Source organism: Triturus cristatus, chromosome 12 (assembly GCF_964204655.1).
Source record: "Triturus cristatus chromosome 12, aTriCri1.1, whole genome shotgun sequence".
In the NCBI taxonomy this organism is placed as follows: Eukaryota; Metazoa; Chordata; class Amphibia; order Caudata; family Salamandridae; genus Triturus; species Triturus cristatus.
Window position 1 is genome coordinate 663887997 of NC_140595.1, and position 22938 is coordinate 663910934.

Genomic DNA, 22938 nt, shown 5'->3' on the forward strand with positions numbered 1-22938 from the left:
TGTGGTGTTTGCATGAAATGCAAGATGGCATATCATGGAATGTTTAAACTGAGCATCGCGTAGGATATGTGATATTTGGCACCCAGAGGAGTAGGACACGTAGATCCTATAAGAAGTACAGACTCTCTAGCAAGGGCCGTCCATACTCTGAGTTTAAACTTTACTTTTTGTGAAATGGTTTATGAAAAACAACACGGCTGCTCCAGGTGAGGCTCGAACTCACAACCTCGGCATGGCTCAGTGCAAGTACTGCTGTATAAGTACCACACGCTAACCGATTGCGCCACTGGAGCTCTCTCTTTTCACATCTCCCCAGGTGAGCCATCTACAGCTGACCAAGTAGATGACAGACACTGCTCCATCATTCACTGTGCAAGATCGACTCACATGCTAGCATGTTATCATGACTATTAAAAATACAGTCCAAACGGAATAGATTCTATAATTGTCCTATAACATATGCTCTGTCTATTCAAAACCCCATAGAATTATATCTTGACAGTTCTGACAAAGTCTAGGGGAATCTTATGAATATTTGTAATTAGCACATAGTAAGAATTTCCCAAAAATGAAATGTAGGTCCCTAATTGGGGGAAGACGTGGAATGTGAGATCTTGCCTCAGCTGTTTTTTTTCTTTTTTAGGTACAGTATATTGACACTTCAGTACCTTTTGTGAAGCAAGGTTTCAGATGGGGCTGTAGGGCAGACGAGGTGGCCGAGTGGTTAAGGCGATGGACTGCTAATCCATTGTGCTCTGCACGCGTGGGTTCGAATCCCACCTGTGTCGGAAAGCCATCAGAGTCTCTTTTGATGGCCAGCATTTCTTGTAGTATAATTACACTCTCTTTCAAGACAGAGCCAGGATCCGCTAGATGGGATCATCTGACTGTTCCATTTTAACAAATATGTCAAATAAAGTGAAGTATTTTGTGCGTAATAGAAATTAGATCTTTCATGGAGTTTCCAGAGGATTGCCTTTCAGTCACTCCTGGCTTATTAACCAGTTTGGATAAATAGATTGATAAGAAAGCAGCTCTTACTCCTAAAGTTTAGGCCGTCTCAAATGAATGACTGTTAACATATGTCTGCCCCACAGAGACAGATCACTTCTAATAAGTGGGTTCTCTATATGTCACTGATTGCAGACATACTAACTAGAGCTATCAGTATGGTCTTGAATGTGAAAACTCTTATTTTCTCATATGAAAATGTAGTTTTTCATACTTCCAAGAAAAGTGCCTTAAGCATGGTCTTCAATGTGTGCGCGCACGTGGACATTCATATGCAACTACGTTTCCATACAGAGTCTCAAAATCATAGATATATTCATACCTCAGTAAGAATACATGTTGCAATTTACATCCTGCGTGCAGACTGGCCTTGTAGCTCAGTGGCAGAGCACTGGTCTTGTAAACCAGGGGTCATGAGTTCAAGCCTCATCAGGGCCTTTTTACATGAGTCTTTCTGTATGTTGTTTTCAAGTCATTCTTCCCTGGAGTCACACCTTGCTTTAGGATTGCTTATTGCCAAGCTTCCCTTTCCTGCTTTCATATTATCAAGAAAATATCATGAAGATCATTGAATTATAAATTATTGCCTCACCCCTTCCGATCGCCTGACGAACGCCTGACAAATGCCATTCTCACCCTGCCGGGCAAAGCCAAATAAGCCATGCATATTTACAGTTCCTTTGAAAGGCAGAGCGAGGACTAGGACCTCTGTTCCGACTGAATCTGCATCCACAGAAAGGATGTTATAAGGCCCTACAAATTTCACCAAGGAGATGTGAAATTCTTCCCCCATAAAATACTTTTTTTCCCAGATACCCCGGCTCTTAGGCAAATGAGGTTACTCCTCAAAACCCCACCCCCACTCACCATAAATATCCTTCTCTCCTGCTGTCCATTCAAATGATACAAGGTATCTTGTACATAGAGAGAAAGGGAGAATAGGCAGACTTGTGCTTCAAAGATTTGGTGACCTTGGATGGGTGGGTTGAAAGAAGAAGTGAACCTGGTTTCTGGGAAAGGAGTATCGAGATGAAGATGAGGAAAAGTGAACATGGACCACATTCATAGGTTAGAGAAATACATTTAATAGGTTGAATGGTTTTGAAAAGTGAACTTCGAGCAGTAATTGTTGTTTTTTAAATTGCAAAGAAATTAAAAATGAATGTGGGATTGGAGGCACACTCTGAGCAGAAAAGCACCATAAGCTGCTATGGTGCAACTCAAGATGGTGAATAGAACCTTTAATATGATGATGCTCTTCTTTTGCTAGTTTTTTCGAGTCACCTTTTATTGTAAGTAGCTGATACAGCATTTTTTGCAGCTCTTAAGTTTATGGTTATCATGTGAGAACACTGTTTTCATCATATTTATTATTCTACAAATGTATTTTTAAATGCACTGATGTGGTGTTTGCATGAAATGCAAGATGGCACATCATGGAATGTTTAAACTGAGCGTCGCGTAGGATATGTGATATTTGGCACCCAGAGGAGTAGGACACGTAGATCCTATAAGAAGTAAAGACTCTCTAGCAAGGGCCGTCCATACTCTGAGTTTAAACTTTACTTTTTGTGAAATGGTTTATGAAAAACAACACGGCTGCTCCAGGTGAGGCTCGAACTCACAACCTCCGCATGGCTCAGGGTAAGTACTGCTGTATAAGTACCAAGCGCTAACCGATTGCGCCACTGGAGCTCTCTCTTTTCACATCTCCCCAGGTGAGCCATCTACAGCTGACCAAGTAGATGACAGACACTGCTCCATCATTCACTGTGCAAGATCGACTCACATGCTAGCATGTTATCATGACTATTAAAAATACAGTCCTTAGATTCTATAATTGTCCTATAACATATGCTCTGTCTATTCAAAACCCCATAGAATTATATCTTGACAGTTCTGACAAAGTCTAGGGGAATCTTCTGAATATTTGTAATTAGCACATAGTAAGAATTTCCCAAAAATGAAATGTAGGTCCCTAATTGGGGGAAGACGTGGAATGTGAGATCTTGCCTCAGCTGTTTTTTTTCTTTTTTAGGTACAGTATATTGACACTTCAGTACCTTTTGTGAAGCAAGGTTTCAGATGGGGCTGTAGGGCAGACGAGGTGGCCGAGTGGTTAAGGCAATTGACTGCTAATCTATTGTGCTCTGCAGGCGTGGGTTCGAATCCCACCTTCGTCGGAAAGCCATCAGAGTCTCTTTTGATGGCCAGCATTTCTTGTAGTATAATTACACTCTCTTTCAAGACAGAGCCAGGATCCGCTAGATGGGATCATCTGACTGTTCCATTTTAACAAATATGTCAAATAAAGTGAAGTATTTTGTGCGTAATAGAAATTAGATCTTTCATGGAGTTTCCAGAGGATTGCCTTTCACTCACTCCTGGCTTATTAACCAGTTTGGATAAATAGATTGATAAGAAAGCAGCTCTTGCTCCTAAAGTTTAGGCCGTCTCAAATGAATGACTGTTAACATATGTCTGCCCCACAGAGACAGATCACTTCTAATAAGTGGGTTCTCTATATGTCACTGATTGCAGACATACTAACTAGAGCTATCAGTATGGTCTTGAATGTGAAAACTCTTATTTTCTCATATGAAAATGTAGTTTTTCATACTTCCAAGAAAAGTGCCTTAAGCATGGTCTTCAATGTGTGCGCGCACGTGGACATTCATATGCAACTACGTTTCCATACAGAGTCTCAAAATCATAGATATATTCATACCTCAGTAAGAATACATGTTGCAATTTACATCCTGCGTGCAGACTGGCCTTGTAGCTCAGTGGCAGAGCACTGGTCTTGTAAACCAGGGGTCATGAGTTCAAGCCTCATCAGGGCCTTTTTACATGAGTCTTTCTGTATGTTGTTTTCAAGTCATTCTTCCCTGGAGTCACACCTTGCTTTAGGATTGCTTATTGCCAAGCTTCCCTTTCCTGCTTTCATATTATCAAGAAAATATCATGAAGATCATTGAATTATAAATTATTGCCTCACCCCTTCCGATCGCCTGACGAACGCCTGACAAATGCCATTCTCACCCTGCCGGGCAAAGCCAAATAAGCCATGCATATTTACAGTTCCTTTGAAAGGCAGAGCGAGGACTAGGACCTCTGTTCCGACTGAATCTGCATCCACAGAAAGGATGTTATAAGGCCCTACAAATTTCACCAAGGAGATGTGAAATTCTTCCCGAATAAAATACTTTTTTTCCCAGATACCCCGGCTCTTAGGCAAATGAGGTTACTCCTCAAAACCCCACCCCCACTCACCATAAATATCCTTCTCTCCTGCTGTCCATTCAAATGATACAAGGTATCTTGTACATAGAGAGAAAGGGAGAATAGGCAGACTTGCTTCAAAGATTTGGTGACCTTGGATGGGTGGGTTGAATGAAGAAGTGAACCTGGTTTCTGGGAAAGGAGTATCGAGATGAAGATGAGGAAAAGTGAACATGGACCACATTCATAGGTTAGAGAAATACATTTAATAGGTTGAATGGTTTTGAAAAGTGAACTTCGAGCAGTAATTGTTGTTTTTTAAATTGCAAAGAAATTAAAAATGAATGTGGGATTGGAGGCACACTCTGAGCAGAAAAGCACCATAAGCTGCTATGGTGCAACTCAAGATGGTGAATAGAACCTTTAATATGATGATGCTCTTCTTTTGCTAGTTTTTTCGAGTCACCTTTTATTGTAAGTAGCTGATACAGCATTTTTTGCAGCTCTTCAGTTTATGGTTATCATGTGAGAACACTGTTTTCATCATATTTATTATTCTACAAATGTATTTTTAAATGCACTGATGTGGTGTTTGCATGAAATGCAAGATGGCACATCATGGAATGTTTAAACTGAGCATCGCGTAGGATATGTGATATTTGGCACCCAGAGGAGTAGGACACGTAGATCCTATAAGAAGTAAAGACTCTCTAGCAAGGGCCGTCCATACTCTGAGTTTAAACTTTACTTTTTGTGAAATGGTTTATGAAAAACAACACGGCTGCTCCAGGTGAGGCTCGAACTCACAACCTCGGCATGGCTCAGTGCAAGTACTGCTGTATAAGTACCGCACGCTAACCGATTGCGCCACTGGAGCTCTCTCTTTTCACATCTCCCCAGGTGAGCCATCTACAGCTGACCAAGTAGATGACAGACACTGCTCCATCATTCACTGTGCAAGATCGACTCACATGCTAGCATGTTATCATGACTATTAAAAATACAGTCCAAACGGAATAGATTCTATAATTGTCCTATAACATATGCTCTGTCTATTCAAAACCCCATAGAATTATATCTTGACAGTTCTGACAAAGTCTAGGGGAATCTTATGAATATTTGTAATTAGCACATAGTAAGAATTTCCCAAAAATGAAATGTAGGTCCCTAATTGGGGGAAGACGTGGAATGTGAGATCTTGCCTCAGCTGTTTTTTTTCTTTTTTAGGTACAGTATATTGACACTTCAGTACCTTTTGTGAAGCAAGGTTTCAGATTGGGCTGTAGGGCAGACGAGGTGGCCGAGTGGTTAAGGCGATGGACTGCTAATCCATTGTGCTCTGCACGCGTGGGTTCGAATCCCACCTGCGTCGGAAAGCCATCAGAGTCTCTTTTGATGGCCAGCATTTCTTGTAGTATAATTACACTCTCTTTCAAGACAGAGCCAGGATCCGCTAGATGGGATCATCTGACTGTTCCATTTTAACAAATATGTCAAATAAAGTGAAGTATTTTGTGCGTAATAGAAATTAGATCTTTCATGGAGTTTCCAGAGGATTGCCTTTCACTCACTCCTGGCTTATTAACCAGTTTGGATAAATAGATTGATAAGAAAGCAGCTCTTACTCCTAAAGTTTAGGCCGTCTCAAATGAATGACTGTTAACATATGTCTGCCCCACAGAGACAGATCACTTCTAATAAGTGGGTTCTCTATATGTCACTGATTGCAGACATACTAACTAGAGCTATCAGTATGGTCTTGAATGTGAAAACTCTTATTTTCTCATATGAAAATGTAGTTTTTCATACTTCCAAGAAAAGTGCCTTAAGCATGGTCTTCAATGTGTGCGCGCACGTGGACATTCATATGCAACTACGTTTCCATACAGAGTCTCAAAATCATAGATATATTCATACCGCAGTAAGAATACATGTTGCAATTTACATCCTGCGTGCAGACTGGCCTTGTAGCTCAGTGGCAGAGCACTGGTCTTGTAAACCAGGGGTCATGAGTTCAAGCCTCATCAGGGCCTTTTTACATGAGTCTTTCTGTATGTTGTTTTCAAGTCATTCTTCCCTGGAGTCACACCTTGCTTTAGGATTGCTTATTGCCAAGCTTCCCTTTCCTGCTTTCATATTATCAAGAAAATATCATGAAGATCATTGAATTGTAAATTATTGCCTCACCCCTTCCGATCGCCTGACGAACGCCTGACAAATGCCATTCTCACCCTGCCGGGCAAAGCCAAATAAGCCATGCATATTTACAGTTCCTTTGAAAGGCAGAGCGAGGACTAGGACCTCTGTTCCGACTGAATCTGCATCCACAGAAAGGATGTTATAAGGCCCTACAAATTTCACCAAGGAGATGTGAAATTCTTCCCCCATAAAATACTTTTTTTCCCAGATACCCCGGCTCTTAGGCAAATGAGGTTACTCCTCAAAACCCCACCCCCACTCACCATAAATATCCTTCTCTCCTGCTGTCCATTCAAATGATACAAGGTATCTTGTACATAGAGAGAAAGGGAGAATAGGCAGACTTGTGCTTCAAAGATTTGGTGACCTTGGATGGGTGGGTTGAAAGAAGAAGTGAACCTGGTTTCTGGGAAAGGAGTATCGAGATGAAGATGAGGAAAAGTGAACATGGACCACATTCATAGGTTAGAGAAATACATTTAATAGGTTGAATGGTTTTGAAAAGTGAACTTCGAGCAGTAATTGTTGTTTTTTAAATTGCAAAGAAATTAAAAATGAATGTGGGATTGGAGGCACACTCTGAGCAGAAAAGCACCATAAGCTGCTATGGTGCAACTCAAGATGGTGAATAGAACCTTTAATATGATGATGCTCTTCTTTTGCTAGTTTTTTCGAGTCACCTTTTATTGTAAGTAGCTGATACAGCATTTTTTGCAGCTCTTCAGTTTATGGTTATCATGTGAGAACACTGTTTTCATCATATTTATTATTCTACAAATGTATTTTTAAATGCACTGATGTGGTGTTTGCATGAAATGCAAGATGGCACATCATGGAATGTTTAAACTGAGCATCGCGTAGGATATGTGATATTTGGCACCCAGAGGAGTAGGACACGTAGATCCTATAAGAAGTAAAGACTCTCTAGCAAGGGCCGTCCATACTCTGAGTTTAAACTTTACTTTTTGTGAAATAGTTTATGAAAAACAACACGGCTGCTCCAGGTGAGGCTCGAACTCACAACCTCGGCATGGCTCAGTGCATGTACTGCTGTATAAGTACCACGCGCTAACCGATTGCACCACTGGAGCTCTCTCTTTTCACATCTCCCCAGGTGAGCCATCTACAGCTGACCAAGTAGATGACAGACACTGCTCCATCATTCACTGTGCAAGATCGACTCACATGCTAGCATGTTATCATGACTATTAAAAATACAGTCCAAACGGAATAGATTCTATAATTGTCCTATAACATATGCTCTGTCTATTCAAAACCCCATAGAATTATATCTTGACAGTTCTGACAAAGTCTAGGGGAATCTTATGAATATTTGTAATTAGCACATAGTAAGAATTTCCCAAAAATGAAATGTAGGTCCCTAATTGGGGGAAGACGTGGAATGTGAGATCTTGCCTCAGCTGTTTTTTTTCTTTTTTAGGTACAGTATATTGACACTTCAGTACCTTTTGTGAAGCAAGGTTTCAGATGGGGCTGTAGGGCAGATGAGGTGGCCGAGTGGTTAAGGCGATGGACTGCTAATCCATTGTGCTCTGCACGCGTGGGTTCGATTCCCACCTGCGTCGGAAAGCCATCAGAGTCTCTTTTGATGGCCAGCATTTCTTGTAGTATAATTACACTCTCTTTCAAGACAGAGCCAGGATCCGCTAGATGGGATCATCTGACTGTTCTATTTTAACAAATATGTCAAATAAAGTGAAGTATTTTGTGCGTAATAGAAATTAGATCTTTCATGGAGTTTCCAGAGGATTGCCTTTCACTCACTCCTGGCTTATTAACCAGTTTGGATAAATAGATTGATAAGAAAGCAGCTCTTACTCCTAAAGTTTAGGCCGTCTCAAATGAATGACTGTTAACATATGTCTGCCCCACAGAGACAGATCACTTCTAATAAGTGGGTTCTCTATATGTCACTGATTGCAGACATACTAACTAGAGCTATCGGTATGGTCTTGAATGTGAAAACTCTTATTTTCTCATATGAAAATGTAGTTTTTCATACTTCCAAGAAAAGTGCCTTAAGCATGGTCTTCAATGTGTGCGCGCACGTGGACATTCATATGCAACTACGTTTCCATACAGAGTCTCAAAATCATAGATATATTCATACCTCAGTAAGAATACATGTTGCAATTTACATCCTGTGTGAAGACTGGCCTTGTAGCTCAGTGGCAGAGCACTGGTCTTGTAAACCAGGGGTCATGAGTTCAAGCCTCATCAGGGCCTTTTTACATGAGTCTTTCTGTATGTTGTTTTCAAGTCATTCTTCCCTGGAGTCACACCTTGCTTTAGGATTGCTTATTGCCAAGCTTCCCTTTCCTGCTTTCATATTATCAAGAAAATATCATGAAGATCATTGAATTATAAATTATTGCCTCACCCCTTCCGATCGCCTGACGAACGCCTGACAAACACCATTCTCACCCTGCCGGGCAAAGCCAAATAAGCCATGCATATTTACAGTTCCTTTGAAAGGCAGAGCGAGGACTAGGACCTCTGTTCCGACTGAATCTGCATCCACAGAAAGGATGTTATAAGGCCCTACAAATTTCACCAAGGAGATGTGAAATTCTTCCCCCATAAAATACTTTTTTTCCCAGATACCCCGGCTCTTAGGCAAATGAGGTTACTCCTCAAAACCCCACCCCCACTCACCATAAATATCCTTCTCTCCTGCTGTCCATTCAAATGATACAAGGTATCTTGTACATAGAGAGAAAGGGAGAATAGGCAGACTTGTGCTTCAAAGATTTGGTGACCTTGGATGGGTGGGTTGAATCAAGAAGTGAACCTGGTTTCTGGGAAAGGAGTATCGAGATGAAGATGAGGAAAAGTGAACATGGACCACATTCATAGGTTAGAGAAATACATTTAATAGGTTGAATGGTTTTGAAAAGTGAACTTCGAGCAGTAATTGTTGTTTTTTAAATTGCAAATAAATTAAAAATGAATATGGGATTGGAGGCACACTCTGAGCAGAAAAGCACCATAAGCTGCTATGGTGCAACTCAAGATGGTGAATAGAACCTTTAATATGATGATGCTCTTCTTTTGCTAGTTTTTTCGAGTCACCTTTTATTGTAAGTAGCTGATACAGCATTTTTTGCAGCTCTTCAGTTTATGGTTATCATGTGAGAACACTGTTTTCATCATATTTATTATTCTACAAATGTATTTTTAAATGCACTGATGTGGTGTTTGCATGAAATGCAAGATGGCACATCATGGAATGTTTAAACTGAGCGTCGCGTAGGATATGTGATATTTGGCACCCAGAGGAGTAGGACACGTAGATCCTATAAGAAGTAAAGACTCTCTAGCAAGGGCCGTCCATACTCTGAGTTTAAACTTTACTTTTTGTGAAATGGTTTATGAAAAACAACACGGCTGCTCCAGGTGAGGCTCGAACTCACAACCTCGGCATGGCTCAGTGCAAGTACTGCTGTATAAGTACCAAGCGCTAACCGATTGCGCCACTGGAGCTCTCTCTTTTCACATCTCCCAAGGTGAGCCATCTACAGCTGACCAAGTAGATGACAGACACTGCTCCATCATTCACTGTGCAAGATCGACTCACATGCTAGCATGTTATCATGACTATTAAAAATACAGTCCTTAGATTCTATAATTGTCCTATAACATATGCTCTGTCTATTCAAAACCCCATAGAATTATATCTTGACAGTTCTGACAAAGTCTAGGGGAATCTTATGAATATTTGTAATTAGCACATAGTAAGAATTTCCCAAAAATGAAATGTAGGTCCCTAATTGGGGGAAGACGTGGAATGTGAGATCTTGCCTCAGCTGTTTTTTTTCTTTTTTAGGTACAGTATATTGACACTTCAGTACCTTTTGTGAAGCAAGGTTTCAGATGGGGCTGTAGGGCAGACGAGGTGGCCGAGTGGTTTAGGCGATGGACTGCTAATCCATTGTGCTCTGCACGCGTGGGTTCGAATCCCACCTTCGTCGGAAAGCCATCAGAGTCTCTTTTGATGGCCAGCATTTCTTGTAGTATAATTACACTCTCTTTCAAGACAGAGCCAGGATCCGCTAGATGGGATCATCTGACTGTTCCATTTTAACAAATATGTCAAATAAAGTGAAGTATTTTGTGCGTAATAGAAATTAGATCTTTCATGGAGTTTCCAGAGGATTGCCTTTCACTCACTCCTGGCTTATTAACCAGTTTTGATTAATAGATTGATAAGAAAGCAGCTCTTACTCCTAAAGTTTAGGCCGTCTCAAATGAATGACTGTTAACATATGTCTGCCCCACAGAGACAGATCACTTCTAATAAGTGGGTTCTCTATATGTCACTGATTGCAGACATACTAACTAGAGCTATCGGTATGGTCTTGAATGTGAAAACTCCTATTTTCTCATATGAAAATGTAGTTTTTCATACTTCCAAGAAAAGTGCCTTAAGCATGGTCTTCAATGTGTGCGCGCACGTGGACATTCATATGCAACTACGTTTCCATACAGAGTCTCAAAATCATAGATATATTCATACCTCAGTAAGAATACATGTTGAAATTTACATCCTGCGTGCAGACTGGCCTTGTAGCTCAGTGGCATAGCACTGGTCTTGTAAACCAGGGGTCATGAGTTCAAGCCTCATCAAGGCCTTTTTACATGAGTCTTTCTGTATGTTGTTTTCAAGTCATTCTTCCCTGGAGTCACACCTTGCTTTAGGATTGCTTATTGCCAAGCTTCCCTTTCCTGCTTTCATATTATCAAGAAAATATCATGAAGATCATTGAATTATAAATTATTGCCTCACCCCTTCCGATCGCCTGACGAACGCCTGACGAACGCCTGACAAACGCCATTCTCACCCTGCCGGGCAAAGCCAAATAAGCCATGCATATTTACAGTTCCTTTGAAAGGCAGAGCGAGGACTAGGACCTCTGTTCCGACTGAATCTGCATCCACAGAAAGGATATTATAAGGCCCTACAAATTTCACCAAGGAGATGTGAAATTCTTCCCCCATAAAATACTTTTTTTCCCAGATACCCCGGCTCTTAGGCAAATGAGGTTACTCCTCAAAACCCCACCCCCACTCACCATAAATATCCTTCTCTCCTGCTGTCCATTCAAATGATGCAAGGTATCTTGTACATAGAGAGAAAGGGAGAATAGGCAGACTTGTGCTTCAAAGATTTGGTGACCTTGGATGGGTGGGTTGAATGAAGAAGTGAACCTGGTTTCTGGGAAAGGAGTATCGAGATGAAGATGAGGAAAAGTGAACATGGACCACATTCATAGGTTAGAGAAATACATTTAATAGGTTGAATGGTTTTGAAAAGTGAACTTCGAGCAGTAATTGTTGTTTTTTAAATTGCAAATAAATTAAAAATGAATGTGGGATTGGAGGCACACTCTGAGCAGAAAAGCACCATAAGCTGCTATGGTGCAACTCAAGATGGTGAATAGAACCTTTAATATGATGATGCTCTTCTTTTGCTAGTTTTTTCGAGTCACCTTTTATTGTAAGTAGCTGATACAGCATTTTTTGCAGCTCTTCAGTTTATGGTTATCATGTGAGAACACTGTTTTCATCATATTTATTATTCTACAAATGTATTTTTAAATGCACTGATGTGGTGTTTGCATGAAATGCAAGATGGCACATCATGGAATGTTTAAACTGAGCATCGCGTATGATATGTGATATTTGGCACCCAGAGGAGTAGGACACGTAGATCCTATAAGAAGTAAAGACTCTCTAGCAAGGGACGTCCATACTCTGAGTTTAAACTTTACTTTTTGTGAAATGGTTTATGAAAAACAACACGGCTGCTCCAGGTGAGGCTCGAACTCACAACCTCGGCATGGCTCAGTGCAAGTACTGCTGTATAAGTACCGCGTGCTAACCGATTGCACCACTGGAGCTCTCTCTTTTCACATCTCCCCAGGTGAGCCATCTACAGCTGACCAAGTAGATGACAGACACTGCTCCATCATTCACTGTGCAAGATCGACTCACATGCTAGCATGTTATCATGACTATTAAAAATACAGTCCAAACGGAATAGATTCTATAATTGTCCTATAACATATGCTCTGTCTATTCAAAACCCCATAGAATTATATCTTGACAGTTCTGACAAAGTCTAGGGGAATCTTATGAATATTTGTAATTAGCACATAGTAAGAATTTCCCAAAAATGAAATGTAGGTCCCTAATTGGGGGAAGACGTGGAATGTGAGATCTTGCCTCAGCTGTTTTTTTTCTTTTTTAGGTACAGTATATTGACACTTCAGTACCTTTTGTGAAGCAAGGTTTCAGATGGGGCTGTAGGGCAGACGAGGTGGCCGAGTGGTTAAGGCGATGGACTGCTAATCCATTGTGCTCTGCACGCGTGGGTTCAAATCCCACCTTCGTCGGAAAGCCATCAGAGTCTCTTTTGATGGCCAGCATTTCTTGTAGTATAATTACACTCTCTTTCAAGACAGAGCCAGGATCCGCTAGATGGGATCATCTGACTGTTCTATTTTAACAAATATTTCAAATAAAGTGAAGTATTTTGTGCGTAATAGAAATTACATCTTTCATGGAGTTTCCAGAGGATTGCCTTTCACTCACTCCTGGCTTATTAACCAGTTTGGATAAATAGATTGATAAGAAAGCAGCTCTTGCTCCTAAAGTTTAGGCCGTCTCAAATGAATGACTGTTAACATATGTCTGCCCCACAGAGACAGATCACTTCTAATAAGTGGGTTCTCTATATGTCACTGATTGCAGACATACTAACTAGAGCTATCGGTATGGTCTTGAATGTGAAAACTCTTATTTTCTCATATGAAAATGTAGTTTTTCATACTTCCAAGAAAAGTGCCTTAAGCATGGTCTTCAATGTGTGCGCGCACGTGGACATTCATATGCAACTACGTTTCCATACAGAGTCTCAAAATCATAGATATATTCATACCTCAGTAAGAATACATGTTGCAATTTACATCCTGCGTGCAGACTGGCCTTGTAGCTCAGTGGCAGAGCACTGGTCTTGTAAACCAGGGGTCATGAGTTCAAGCCTCATCAGGGCCTTTTTACATGAGTCTTTCTGTATGTTGTTTTCAAGTCATTCTTCCCTGGAGTCACACCTTGCTTTAGGATTGCTTATTGCCAAGCTTCCCTTTCCTGCTTTCATATTATCAAGAAAATATCATGAAGATCATTGAATTATAAATTATTGCCTCACCCCTTCCGATCGCCTGACGAACGCCTGACAAACGCCATTCTCACCCTGCCGGGCAAAGCCAAATAAGCCATGCATATTTACAGTTCCTTTGAAAGGCAGAGCGAGGACTAGGACCTCTGTTCCGACTGAATCTGCATCCACAGAAAGGATGTTATAAGGCCCTACAAATTTCACCAAGGAGATGTGAAATTCTTCCCCCATAAAATACTTTTTTTCCCAGATACCCCGGCTCTTAGGCAAATGAGGTTACTCCTCAAAACCCCACCCCCACTCACCATAAATATCCTTCTCTCCTGCTGTCCATTCAAATGATACAAGGTATCTTGTACATAGAGAGAAAGGGAGAATAGGCAGACTTGTGCTTCAAAGATTTGGTGACCTTGGATGGGTGGGTTGAATGAAGAAGTGAACCTGGTTTCTGGGAAAGGAGTATCGAGATGAAGATGAGGAAAAGTGAACATGGACCACATTCATAGGTTAGAGAAATACATTAAATAGGTTGAATGGTTTTGAAAAGTGAACTTCGAGCAGTAATTGTTGTTTTTTAAATTGCAAATAAATTAAAAATGAATGTGGGATTGGAGGCACACTCTGAGCAGAAAAGCACCATAAGCTGCTATGGTGCAACTCAAGATGGTGAATAGAACCTTTAATATGATGATGCTCTTCTTTTGCTAGTTTTTTCGAGTCACCTTTTATTGTAAGTAGCTGATACAGCATTTTTTGCAGCTCTTCAGTTTATGGTTATCATGTGAGAACACTGTTTTCATCATATTTATTATTCTACAAATGTATTTTTAAATGCACTGATGTGGTGTTTGCATGAAATGCAAGATGGCACATCATGGAATGTTTAAACTGAGCATCGCGTAGGATATGTGATATTTGGCACCCAGAGGAGTAGGACACGTAGATCCTATAAGAAGTAAAGACTCTCTAGCAAGGGCCGTCCATACTCTGAGTTTAAACTTTACTTTTTGTGAAATGGTTTATGAAAAACAACACGGCTGCTCCAGGTGAGGCTCGAACTCACAACCTCGGCATGGCTCAGTGCAAGTACTGCTGTATAAGTACCGCGCGCTAACCGATTGCGCCACTGGAGCTCTCTCTTTTCACATCTCCCCAGGTGAGCCATCTACAGCTGACCAAGTAGATGACAGACACTGCTCCATCATTCACTGTGCAAGATCGACTCACATGCTAGCATGTTATCATGACTATTAAAAATACAGTCCAAACGGAATAGATTCTATAATTGTCCTATAACATATGCTCTGTCTATTCTAAACCCCATAGAATTATATCTTGACAGTTCTGACAAAGTCTAGGTGAATCTTATGAATATTTGTAATTAGCACATAGTAAGAATTTCCCAAAAATGAAATGTAGGTCCCTAATTGGGGGAAGACGTGGAATGTGAGATCTTGCCTCAGCTGTTTTTTTTCTTTTTTAGGTACAGTATATTGACACTTCAGTACCTTTTGTGAAGCAAGGTTTCAGATGGGACTGTAGGGCAGACGAGGTGGCCGAGTGGTTAAGGCGATGGACTGCTAATCCATTGTGCTCTGCACGCGTGGGTTCAAATCCCACCTTCGTCGGAAAGCCATCAGAGTCTCTTTTGATGGCCAGCATTTCTTGTAGTATAATTACACTCTCTTTCAAGACAGAGCCAGGATCCGCTAGATGGGATCATCTGACTGTTCCATTTTAACAAATATGTCAAATAAAGTGAAGTATTTTGTGCGTAATAGAAATTAGATCTTTCATGGAGTTTCCAGAGGATTGCCTTTCACTCACTCCTGGCTTATTAACCAGTTTGGATAAATAGATTGATAAGAAAGCAGCTCTTACTCCTAAAGTTTAGGCCGTCTCAAATGAATGACTGTTAACATATGTCTGCCCCACAGAGACAGATCACTTCTAATAAGTGGGTTCTCTATATGTCACTGATTGCAGACATACTAACTAGAGCTATCAGTATGGTCTTGAATGTGAAAACTCTTATTTTCTCATATGAAAATGTAGTTTTTCATACTTCCAAGAAAAGTGCCTTAAGCATGGTCTTCAATGTGTGCGCGCACGTGGACATTCATATGCAACTACGTTTCCATACAGAGTCTCAAAATCATAGATATATTCATACCTCAGTAAGAATACATGTTGCAATTTACATCCTGCGTGCAGACTGGCCTTGTAGCTCAGGGGCAGAGCACTGGTCTTGTAAACCAGGGGTCATGAGTTCAAGCCTCATCAGGGCCTTTTTACATGAGTCTTTCTGTATGTTGTTTTCAAGTCATTCTTCCCTGGAGTCACACCTTGCTTTAGGATTGCTTATTGCCAAGCTTCCCTTTCCTGCTTTCATATTATCAAGAAAATATCATGAAGATCTTTGAATTATAAATTATTGCCTCACCCCTTGTGGTAAATAAAATATTACGCTGTCAGACTTTTAAAATATAAATAAGATCATGCATAAAGCAAGAGGCTGAGTCTGTGGTATCAGGTTCATAAAGGGATTTATTCCATTAACTCGAGTCAAAGGGAGAATATTTCCATCACCAAAATTGTATCTGGAAAGGGGCTCAAAAGTATTCTCAATATTCTCAAAACATTATTCACAGAGTACAGTATATATACATTTCTCAATTGTACGTAAGCAAAAGAGCAAGAGAGAATGAGATAAGAGCATGTGGGCGTGTAAGTAGGCATGAAGGTGGGCGTCCATGTGGGCGTCCACTTGATGATAATGGGTAATTTGTCATGTGTGGGTGGATACCTGGAGAATCCTGCAATGTCAGCAGAAATATTTGGCAGAGATGCGTGCGCAGTCGCATGACGTGTGATAGACGTGCAACTAGAGGGAGAAAGGGACTTGACATTTAGCTCTACATGTGGAGACAAAAGTCTGGGGTTATGTCAACCTAATCCCAAATCATATCTAATATCCTATGTTTAAAGAACTGTGTTATCCAAAAAGAAAGGTCTCTCGAACAAAATCTATTCTATACTGACTGTGAGTGCGTGTACAAGCGTCTAAGTGTCTACACTAAATGCGAGGGGGTAGGAATATTCCATGGTAACAGGGCTATGAATTACTTGCATGAGGACAGAGAAGCCGGGCCTTTTGCTCGGTAGCTGGAAGAATGTTTACTTAAACTACTAGACAGGAATGCATTGGGCAGGGAGCGGAGCAGATAATTTCCAAAGGTGAAATACAGTTCTTGGCAGGCAGCAAGCTGATGTCGGGCATCGTGAGCCGCGCAGAGGATGAGACAAAGTTCATGGTCACAGATGCAGGCTCGGACTGGAGCTTCAGAGACAGAAAGCAAGAAAAGCTTGATGACAGAATCAGGGCCTACTTGCCTGGACTGTAAAATGGCATAAGTGAACCATATAAAGGCGGTGGCCTTTCGTACTTAGGAATGGAGTATCCGGCCCATTCATGGCGGATCAACAGAGGACATGTTAACGGTGGACGCACATGTATTTGCGTCTTCATAACTGGAACTGGAGGGAACATACATGTACTTGTAACATGCACATAGAACCGTTGGGGTCCAAGATAGGGGACATAACTGACCAGAAAAATCCATATTTCCACATTCCCTCCTTGTCCCCTACTTGCCCGTCAAGAGATATCAATCTTCATTAATCCATTGATCTGTTCATATAGCATCATTTGTTCTTCTTTCTTCTTCCGGGATCTTGAATGAAAATCTTGATGTGGAATGCACGATGTGGCACACAGACCACAGATCGCTGGTCCACATTGTAGACATAGACAGCAACTGAATAGTATGAGAAGGCCAATACCTAGGAAAGATAGGACCTTCCATCCAAAGGTAGATAATACACTCCAAAACCAACCGGACCAAGTCCAGGTGCCTGGATTCTGGTGTATCTGGCTTACAATCTTATGAAGGCGAGTTATGGCTTTATATACAGATGGCGAATTTTCTGGTATGAAAAATGCAACAGCTTGATCCGATGACCCTACAAGCTCCGCCCCTATCGGCCAGGATAACGTCAAGGACAAGACTATTTTGAAGCACAACAATCCGCATAGCAGACTGCTCTTCTGTTAAATTGCCTAAGGCGGAAATAGTTTCGTTCACTACTGCTTCAAGGGTTCTGGTTAATCTACGTATCAGCTTACTATTGGTAACTGTACCTATATAGGGAAAGAAACCTTTATTGAAATCTGTGTATTTTTCCCATGCTGTTTCAGTGTAATCGACAATTGGGAGATCTCTCTGCTGTCTATTGTGTACTAAATGAGTATTTCTATGAGAATCAGGAGGAGCTAGGAAAACAGGTGGTAGGAGGAATGCTATGTAACAGGTACCATCCCAATCTAGAGGTAGGCGTATATATGCGGTCTGGCCACATATAAAGTAGGAATGACGAGAAGCTCTAAATGTAGACTTGCCTTGATCACTGAATTTTATTACAGTGGTGCATTTACTATGGCCCATGTGTATGGAGCCATTCTTTCTTATACATAATTCCCCTTTTACTGGGAATACGGACATGGCGGGCAAGATTGGTGTAGCTTCAGATTCAACGTTCAGGATCATGAGGTTAAGTGTAAAATTACCTAATCCATATACTTCATTTCTTAGATCAGTTCCTGTTCTTTTGGGAAGTCCCTCCTTGCTAGGGTAGCAGACTTTAAGCAAAACTAAGTTCAGGTTTCCCCATACCCAGTTGTCTTGATAAACTGCGGACTTCGAATCTAGGGAATTAATTAAACTAAACCATGCTCCACAGGAGCCATTGTGTGTGAACGGATAGAGAAAGAGGGGCAAAACTCCCTTATAGTTCTGATAGGGGGGGAGTCGGCCACAGACCCAGCAGTCTGTAGCATTGCTAGTCTGATGTGAATGGTGCAGCATCTGAATAAAGGTATTGTTGCGTAAGGCAAGTCGATATGATAGCTCATAGGATGGCAGATCACTAAATGTGTGCTTTATGGTATCATTAGTGGAGGAGTATAAGAGTGAGGCAATAGGAGGAAAAATAGCATGTAGTATTAAGCTGATACATATTATCGTGATGCACATCTTGCTCTTTGTTTTTAATATTATAGTCCAAGATCTTATGCAAGCCAGAATACATGTTCAACCGCTTCACCACCTAGTGGACTTAATTGATCAAACGGGTTCTGACCTTTTTTAGATCTAAGTTTAGCTTTGTGGAAACTGCTGGGGAGTCTCCTCTAGAAAATGGTGTTCAAAATCCAAAATTCAAGTTCAAAGTCTTTTTCCTTTGTAAAAGAGTGGTGAAGGTGCACTTTGACTTTAACGGCCGTCCCCGTGGTCCAGAGCACTGACTTTGGCGCCTTCCATCCAGGAGCGATGGAGTATTCTTTGACCTGGGTGTTGTCAGGGAAGGCGGCAGCAACCTGCGAACAAGAGAGTAGTGCAGACATCAAGGAAGCCAGGTAATCTGTCAGCATGTTATTATCTTTTAGGCATTGGAGTGCCCCACATATTTGGTGGTCTATCAAAGACCACTTCATAGGGAGATAAGCCTGTTCTAGAATGAGCTACCATTCGCATGTAAAAGAGGGCAACCGGCAGGGCTACCATTCAATCTATACCTTTGTCTGCGCAAATTTTTAATGTCTGATTATGTCTTTCTACAAGGCCTGCTGCTTCAGGATGTCGCACACAATGGAATTTCCAGGTATACCCTAACAGAAGGGACACCTGCTTCATTAGTACCAGAACATATTTGTAACCTCTACATCTGTTTATTTGGATATAATCCATTTGGAGCACTTCAAAAGGGTGGTCAGGTGGATGGAATCCACCTTGTTCCATCGGAATGCCTTTACCTGCATTGAATTGGCAACAGATCATACATGTTCTGACCTTTTGTTTCGCTGCTGCACGCAGGTGCTTGTTGAACCATATATTCTGTAAGCTATCTATCATTGCTTTCTCTCCTAAGTGTGCAGGACTATGTGCGGTATTTATGATTATTTGTACCATTGAATCAGAAAGAAAACCATATGGATTTGCCCTTATTCATCCAACCCTGATCAGTCAGTACCCCTCCTTGTTCCGATCATTTCTTTAATTCGTCTACAGTAGCATGTGTCTGTATGTCTTGTACATCCTTGGAAGGATCCCTAACTGTCATGGCTTTGGACACTTATTGAACCTGTAACTTTGTCATGTCTAGTGGGGTCTGAGCTGTCTGTTTAGCAGTTCGGTCTGCCAGATCATTGCCTTGGGAAATGGTATCTGTGGCTCTAGTATGTGCTTTACATTTTAGGATAGCTATGGCTGTTGGTAAATGTATTGCTTCCAGTAGGGCTTGAATATGGGGGCCATGCTGTATCTTGGCCCCATGAGAGGTCAAGAAACCTCTTTCTCGCCAGAGAATCGGTGTAAATGTTTACTCTCAGGTGCTTAGCTCTTATGCACGCTTGTGTCAGGGCGATGAGCTCTGCTGCTTGTGCTGACAATATGTCTATTCTTTTAGTCTCTATTATTACAGTATCAGTAGTCACTGCATATGCTGCCACTAATTCTCCCGCCCCTGTCCTCATGCATGAGCCGTCAACTTATAGTGTTAGGTCGGGGTCTGGGAGTGCAACGTCTGTCAAGTCTTGTCTTGGTTTAGTCACGGTATGTATTACTTCAACACAGTCGTGTGGTGAAACGCTTTCTGTACTGGAGGGCAAAAGGGTAGCAGGATTCAGTATGTTGCATCGTCTGATCTCTATGTGTGGTTGAAATAACGTTGGCTCATAGCCTGTCAGTCTAGCTACAGTCAGGTGTCGTGTTTGTGTCCGGTTCAAGAGAACCTCTACTGCGTGTGGTACTTGTACTGTCAGAGGGTGGCCCAGCACTATCAAGTCACTTTGTCTTATGGCTAAGGCCGTTGCTGCAACTGATTTTAGGCACGCAGGCAAAGCCTGTGCTACTGGGTCTAATGTACTAGAAAAATAAGCACAGGGCTCGTGTTTTCCTGCATGATCTTGTGTTAGGACAGATAGTGCTGTTCCATCCCGCTCTGTCACAAAAAACATAAACGATTTGTTGTAATCAGGGTTTGCTAAAACTGGTGCTTGACATAAAGCTCTCTTTAATTCTTCAAATGCCACAGTGTGTTCTTGTGTCCAAGGGAGGACTTTAGTAGAAGCTGTATTAGGGGCTTGGACTAATTCCCCTGAAAGATCACAATAAAACATGAGAAAAAGGGGAAAACACCATATCTATTTCCTTGGCTTAATTTCTAAGGGGGCTAATTTCTAAGGGGCTTAATTTCTTAAGGGGCTAGCGGGAAGCGAACCTCCTCAGGGGCCAGCAGAAAGCCAATATTCTCCTCCTTCCCCCCCTTTTTGACAGGAGGAAACCTGAAACAGATTTCACTGCTGTCAAACACTATCAAACCCTGTGTCTTGTCAACACTATTAATCCCTGTGTGTAGCTACTGGGCGTAAGCAAAATTATAGGAGATACACAGCGTATTTGAAACGGCGAGAAATCCTTTAATTAATGTACAAACCTCATTGTGTTAGCTCATAAGCTAGCCAAATGACATCTCATATGCAAATGTCCCTATTACATGAACCTACACCAACCTAAAGTCAATATTAATGCTAGTAGGCCCTAATAGGAATGCTAAATTACCTAAATATTCGGAAAACCAAGTTTAAGAACAGTTGTTAATGTTGATAATTAATAATTTATCTGCTAAAGAAATCAGTCATTTTGCAATAATTTCCACCTATACAATAAATAGCCTAATTTAAAAACAAGTCAACTTTTGGGGCCACCACTTACAAGAATGAGCTTACTAAAGCAAACTTTAAAAAGGAAATCCTGTCAGATATTTTCTCATTACCCTAAATACCGAGCCTCATTTGTCACTCTGTGGTGGCAGTCCTTATTTAAAACAGGCCTTTCAAGAGTTAAGATGCGAGTGCACAGATCATAATTGTTCCTTAATGTCCAATCTGGAAACATATGACCGAGGCTGCCTGTCTATAAGAGAAAGGCAGTCATGTGAAAAATATTTTAGTCTTGCATAATTTTTCCATTTATTTCATTCATCACCAACACCAATTAGACATACACTGATAACGTGTTGTCTGCTATTTTGACAGCATGATAAAGGTAATATCATGTCTGTGAAATTTAGTAATTGTGAACAAGTTCCAGCCAAGCGCTGTGCAAAGATCGCCGTCGTCACGACTATCTCTGTACTTGCACAGGAGAACTTGGTATTAAACGCTAAACAGACTGGTCAATACAACACAAAAACAAAACATATATAAAATACATATGCCAAGCCATCAGTATACCAAGCACAGAAAGCATAGACAATTGCACTAACATATATAAATGAGCAGCGATGCGCAATGACAGTACCTACAGCTCAGAGGCGAACATTCTGGCCTGCTTAATTTGTCAGGCTTTTAATCAATAATTGATTTACCTGCGCTATACACCCCCATCTGAAATCACCGTGTCAAGTCTGACACACAGAATCAGCAAGAATAATCAAAAACGAAGAACACACGAACCTGTTTGGTTTCTTTTATAAAAACAGAATCAGCAATAATAATCAAAAACGAAGAACACACGAACCTGTTTGTTTTCTTTTATAAAAATGAGCTATGCATCTTCGTCAACACAATGTACCCTAATGTCCCAGACGAAGACGCACCTCTCATCTCTCCTCACAGACTTTTAACCACTGGATCATTTATCCAATGCAACTGGTGGCAGCTTGTGGCCACAATTCAAAAATGTCTGAATTTGAAAATCGTTTTTATATAGGCACATAGCCCTTAAAATTCCAAGCAAGAGCAACATTTTACTTTCTGGCCAGAAGCAATATAACAATTGCTAAAAAATAAAACAAATCTTCTCCATAGACATTTCCTCGGGGCACTGGTTTAACACAGAATAGACCAAGGGAATCTTTCTCGACTTACATTTCTCAGCTGCCCTGTCTTATCAGAGAAGCTAAAAATAGCCCCTCAGCGCGGCCTGAGCCTGGGCTGCCAGCCAACTTTTTTTTGTTGTTCCGGCTGCAGGCATTACACAGATGCGATGTCAGAGAAGCTTTCTAAGCAGTGCCTCTGTTCTGCTCCTCTCACCGGCCCCCACCTACACTGGCTACAAGGTCAGAATCTGTCTCCGATTTCTGTATCACATACTGCTCTACACAGCCCCCACCTTCTCCTCACTCTGAAGCTGTCAAAGACAAAAAGACTACTCAATTCCATAAAAACTGCAATAATTAGCTCAATT

General features: G+C 41.1%; 13 non-coding genes across 13 annotated transcripts; 7 read left to right on the forward strand and 6 right to left on the reverse strand.

The window, feature by feature from the left end:
• Positions 1-198: 198 nt before the first annotated feature.
• On the reverse strand, positions 199-293 carry TRNAI-UAU (transfer RNA isoleucine (anticodon UAU)). The gene is made up of 2 exons: positions 256-293; positions 199-234 (listed from the first exon to the last, which is right to left on the reverse strand). It is a non-coding gene; the product is annotated as a tRNA-Ile (tRNA).
• Positions 294-1377: 1084 nt separating this feature from the next.
• TRNAT-UGU (transfer RNA threonine (anticodon UGU)) lies at positions 1378-1449 on the forward strand. Its single transcript has one exon. It is a non-coding gene; the product is annotated as a tRNA-Thr (tRNA).
• Positions 1450-3783: 2334 nt separating this feature from the next.
• Positions 3784-3855, forward strand: TRNAT-UGU (transfer RNA threonine (anticodon UGU)). Its single transcript has one exon. It is a non-coding gene; the product is annotated as a tRNA-Thr (tRNA).
• Positions 3856-5015: 1160 nt separating this feature from the next.
• TRNAI-UAU (transfer RNA isoleucine (anticodon UAU)) lies at positions 5016-5110 on the reverse strand. The gene is made up of 2 exons: positions 5073-5110; positions 5016-5051 (listed from the first exon to the last, which is right to left on the reverse strand). It is a non-coding gene; the product is annotated as a tRNA-Ile (tRNA).
• A 1084-nt stretch (positions 5111-6194) lies between these two features.
• On the forward strand, positions 6195-6266 carry TRNAT-UGU (transfer RNA threonine (anticodon UGU)). Its single transcript has one exon. It is a non-coding gene; the product is annotated as a tRNA-Thr (tRNA).
• Positions 6267-7428: 1162 nt separating this feature from the next.
• Positions 7429-7523, reverse strand: TRNAI-UAU (transfer RNA isoleucine (anticodon UAU)). Its single transcript has 2 exons — positions 7486-7523; positions 7429-7464 (listed from the first exon to the last, which is right to left on the reverse strand). It is a non-coding gene; the product is annotated as a tRNA-Ile (tRNA).
• Positions 7524-8607: 1084 nt separating this feature from the next.
• TRNAT-UGU (transfer RNA threonine (anticodon UGU)) lies at positions 8608-8679 on the forward strand. Its single transcript has one exon. It is a non-coding gene; the product is annotated as a tRNA-Thr (tRNA).
• Positions 8680-9841: 1162 nt separating this feature from the next.
• Positions 9842-9936, reverse strand: TRNAI-UAU (transfer RNA isoleucine (anticodon UAU)). Its single transcript has 2 exons — positions 9899-9936; positions 9842-9877 (listed from the first exon to the last, which is right to left on the reverse strand). It is a non-coding gene; the product is annotated as a tRNA-Ile (tRNA).
• A 2322-nt stretch (positions 9937-12258) lies between these two features.
• TRNAI-UAU (transfer RNA isoleucine (anticodon UAU)) lies at positions 12259-12353 on the reverse strand. Its single transcript has 2 exons — positions 12316-12353; positions 12259-12294 (listed from the first exon to the last, which is right to left on the reverse strand). It is a non-coding gene; the product is annotated as a tRNA-Ile (tRNA).
• Positions 12354-12766: 413 nt separating this feature from the next.
• Positions 12767-12848, forward strand: TRNAS-GCU (transfer RNA serine (anticodon GCU)). The gene has a single exon. It is a non-coding gene; the product is annotated as a tRNA-Ser (tRNA).
• A 589-nt stretch (positions 12849-13437) lies between these two features.
• Positions 13438-13509, forward strand: TRNAT-UGU (transfer RNA threonine (anticodon UGU)). The gene has a single exon. It is a non-coding gene; the product is annotated as a tRNA-Thr (tRNA).
• Positions 13510-14671: 1162 nt separating this feature from the next.
• TRNAI-UAU (transfer RNA isoleucine (anticodon UAU)) lies at positions 14672-14766 on the reverse strand. The gene is made up of 2 exons: positions 14729-14766; positions 14672-14707 (listed from the first exon to the last, which is right to left on the reverse strand). It is a non-coding gene; the product is annotated as a tRNA-Ile (tRNA).
• Positions 14767-15179: 413 nt separating this feature from the next.
• On the forward strand, positions 15180-15261 carry TRNAS-GCU (transfer RNA serine (anticodon GCU)). Its single transcript has one exon. It is a non-coding gene; the product is annotated as a tRNA-Ser (tRNA).
• The last annotated feature ends 7677 nt before the right edge of the window (positions 15262-22938 follow it).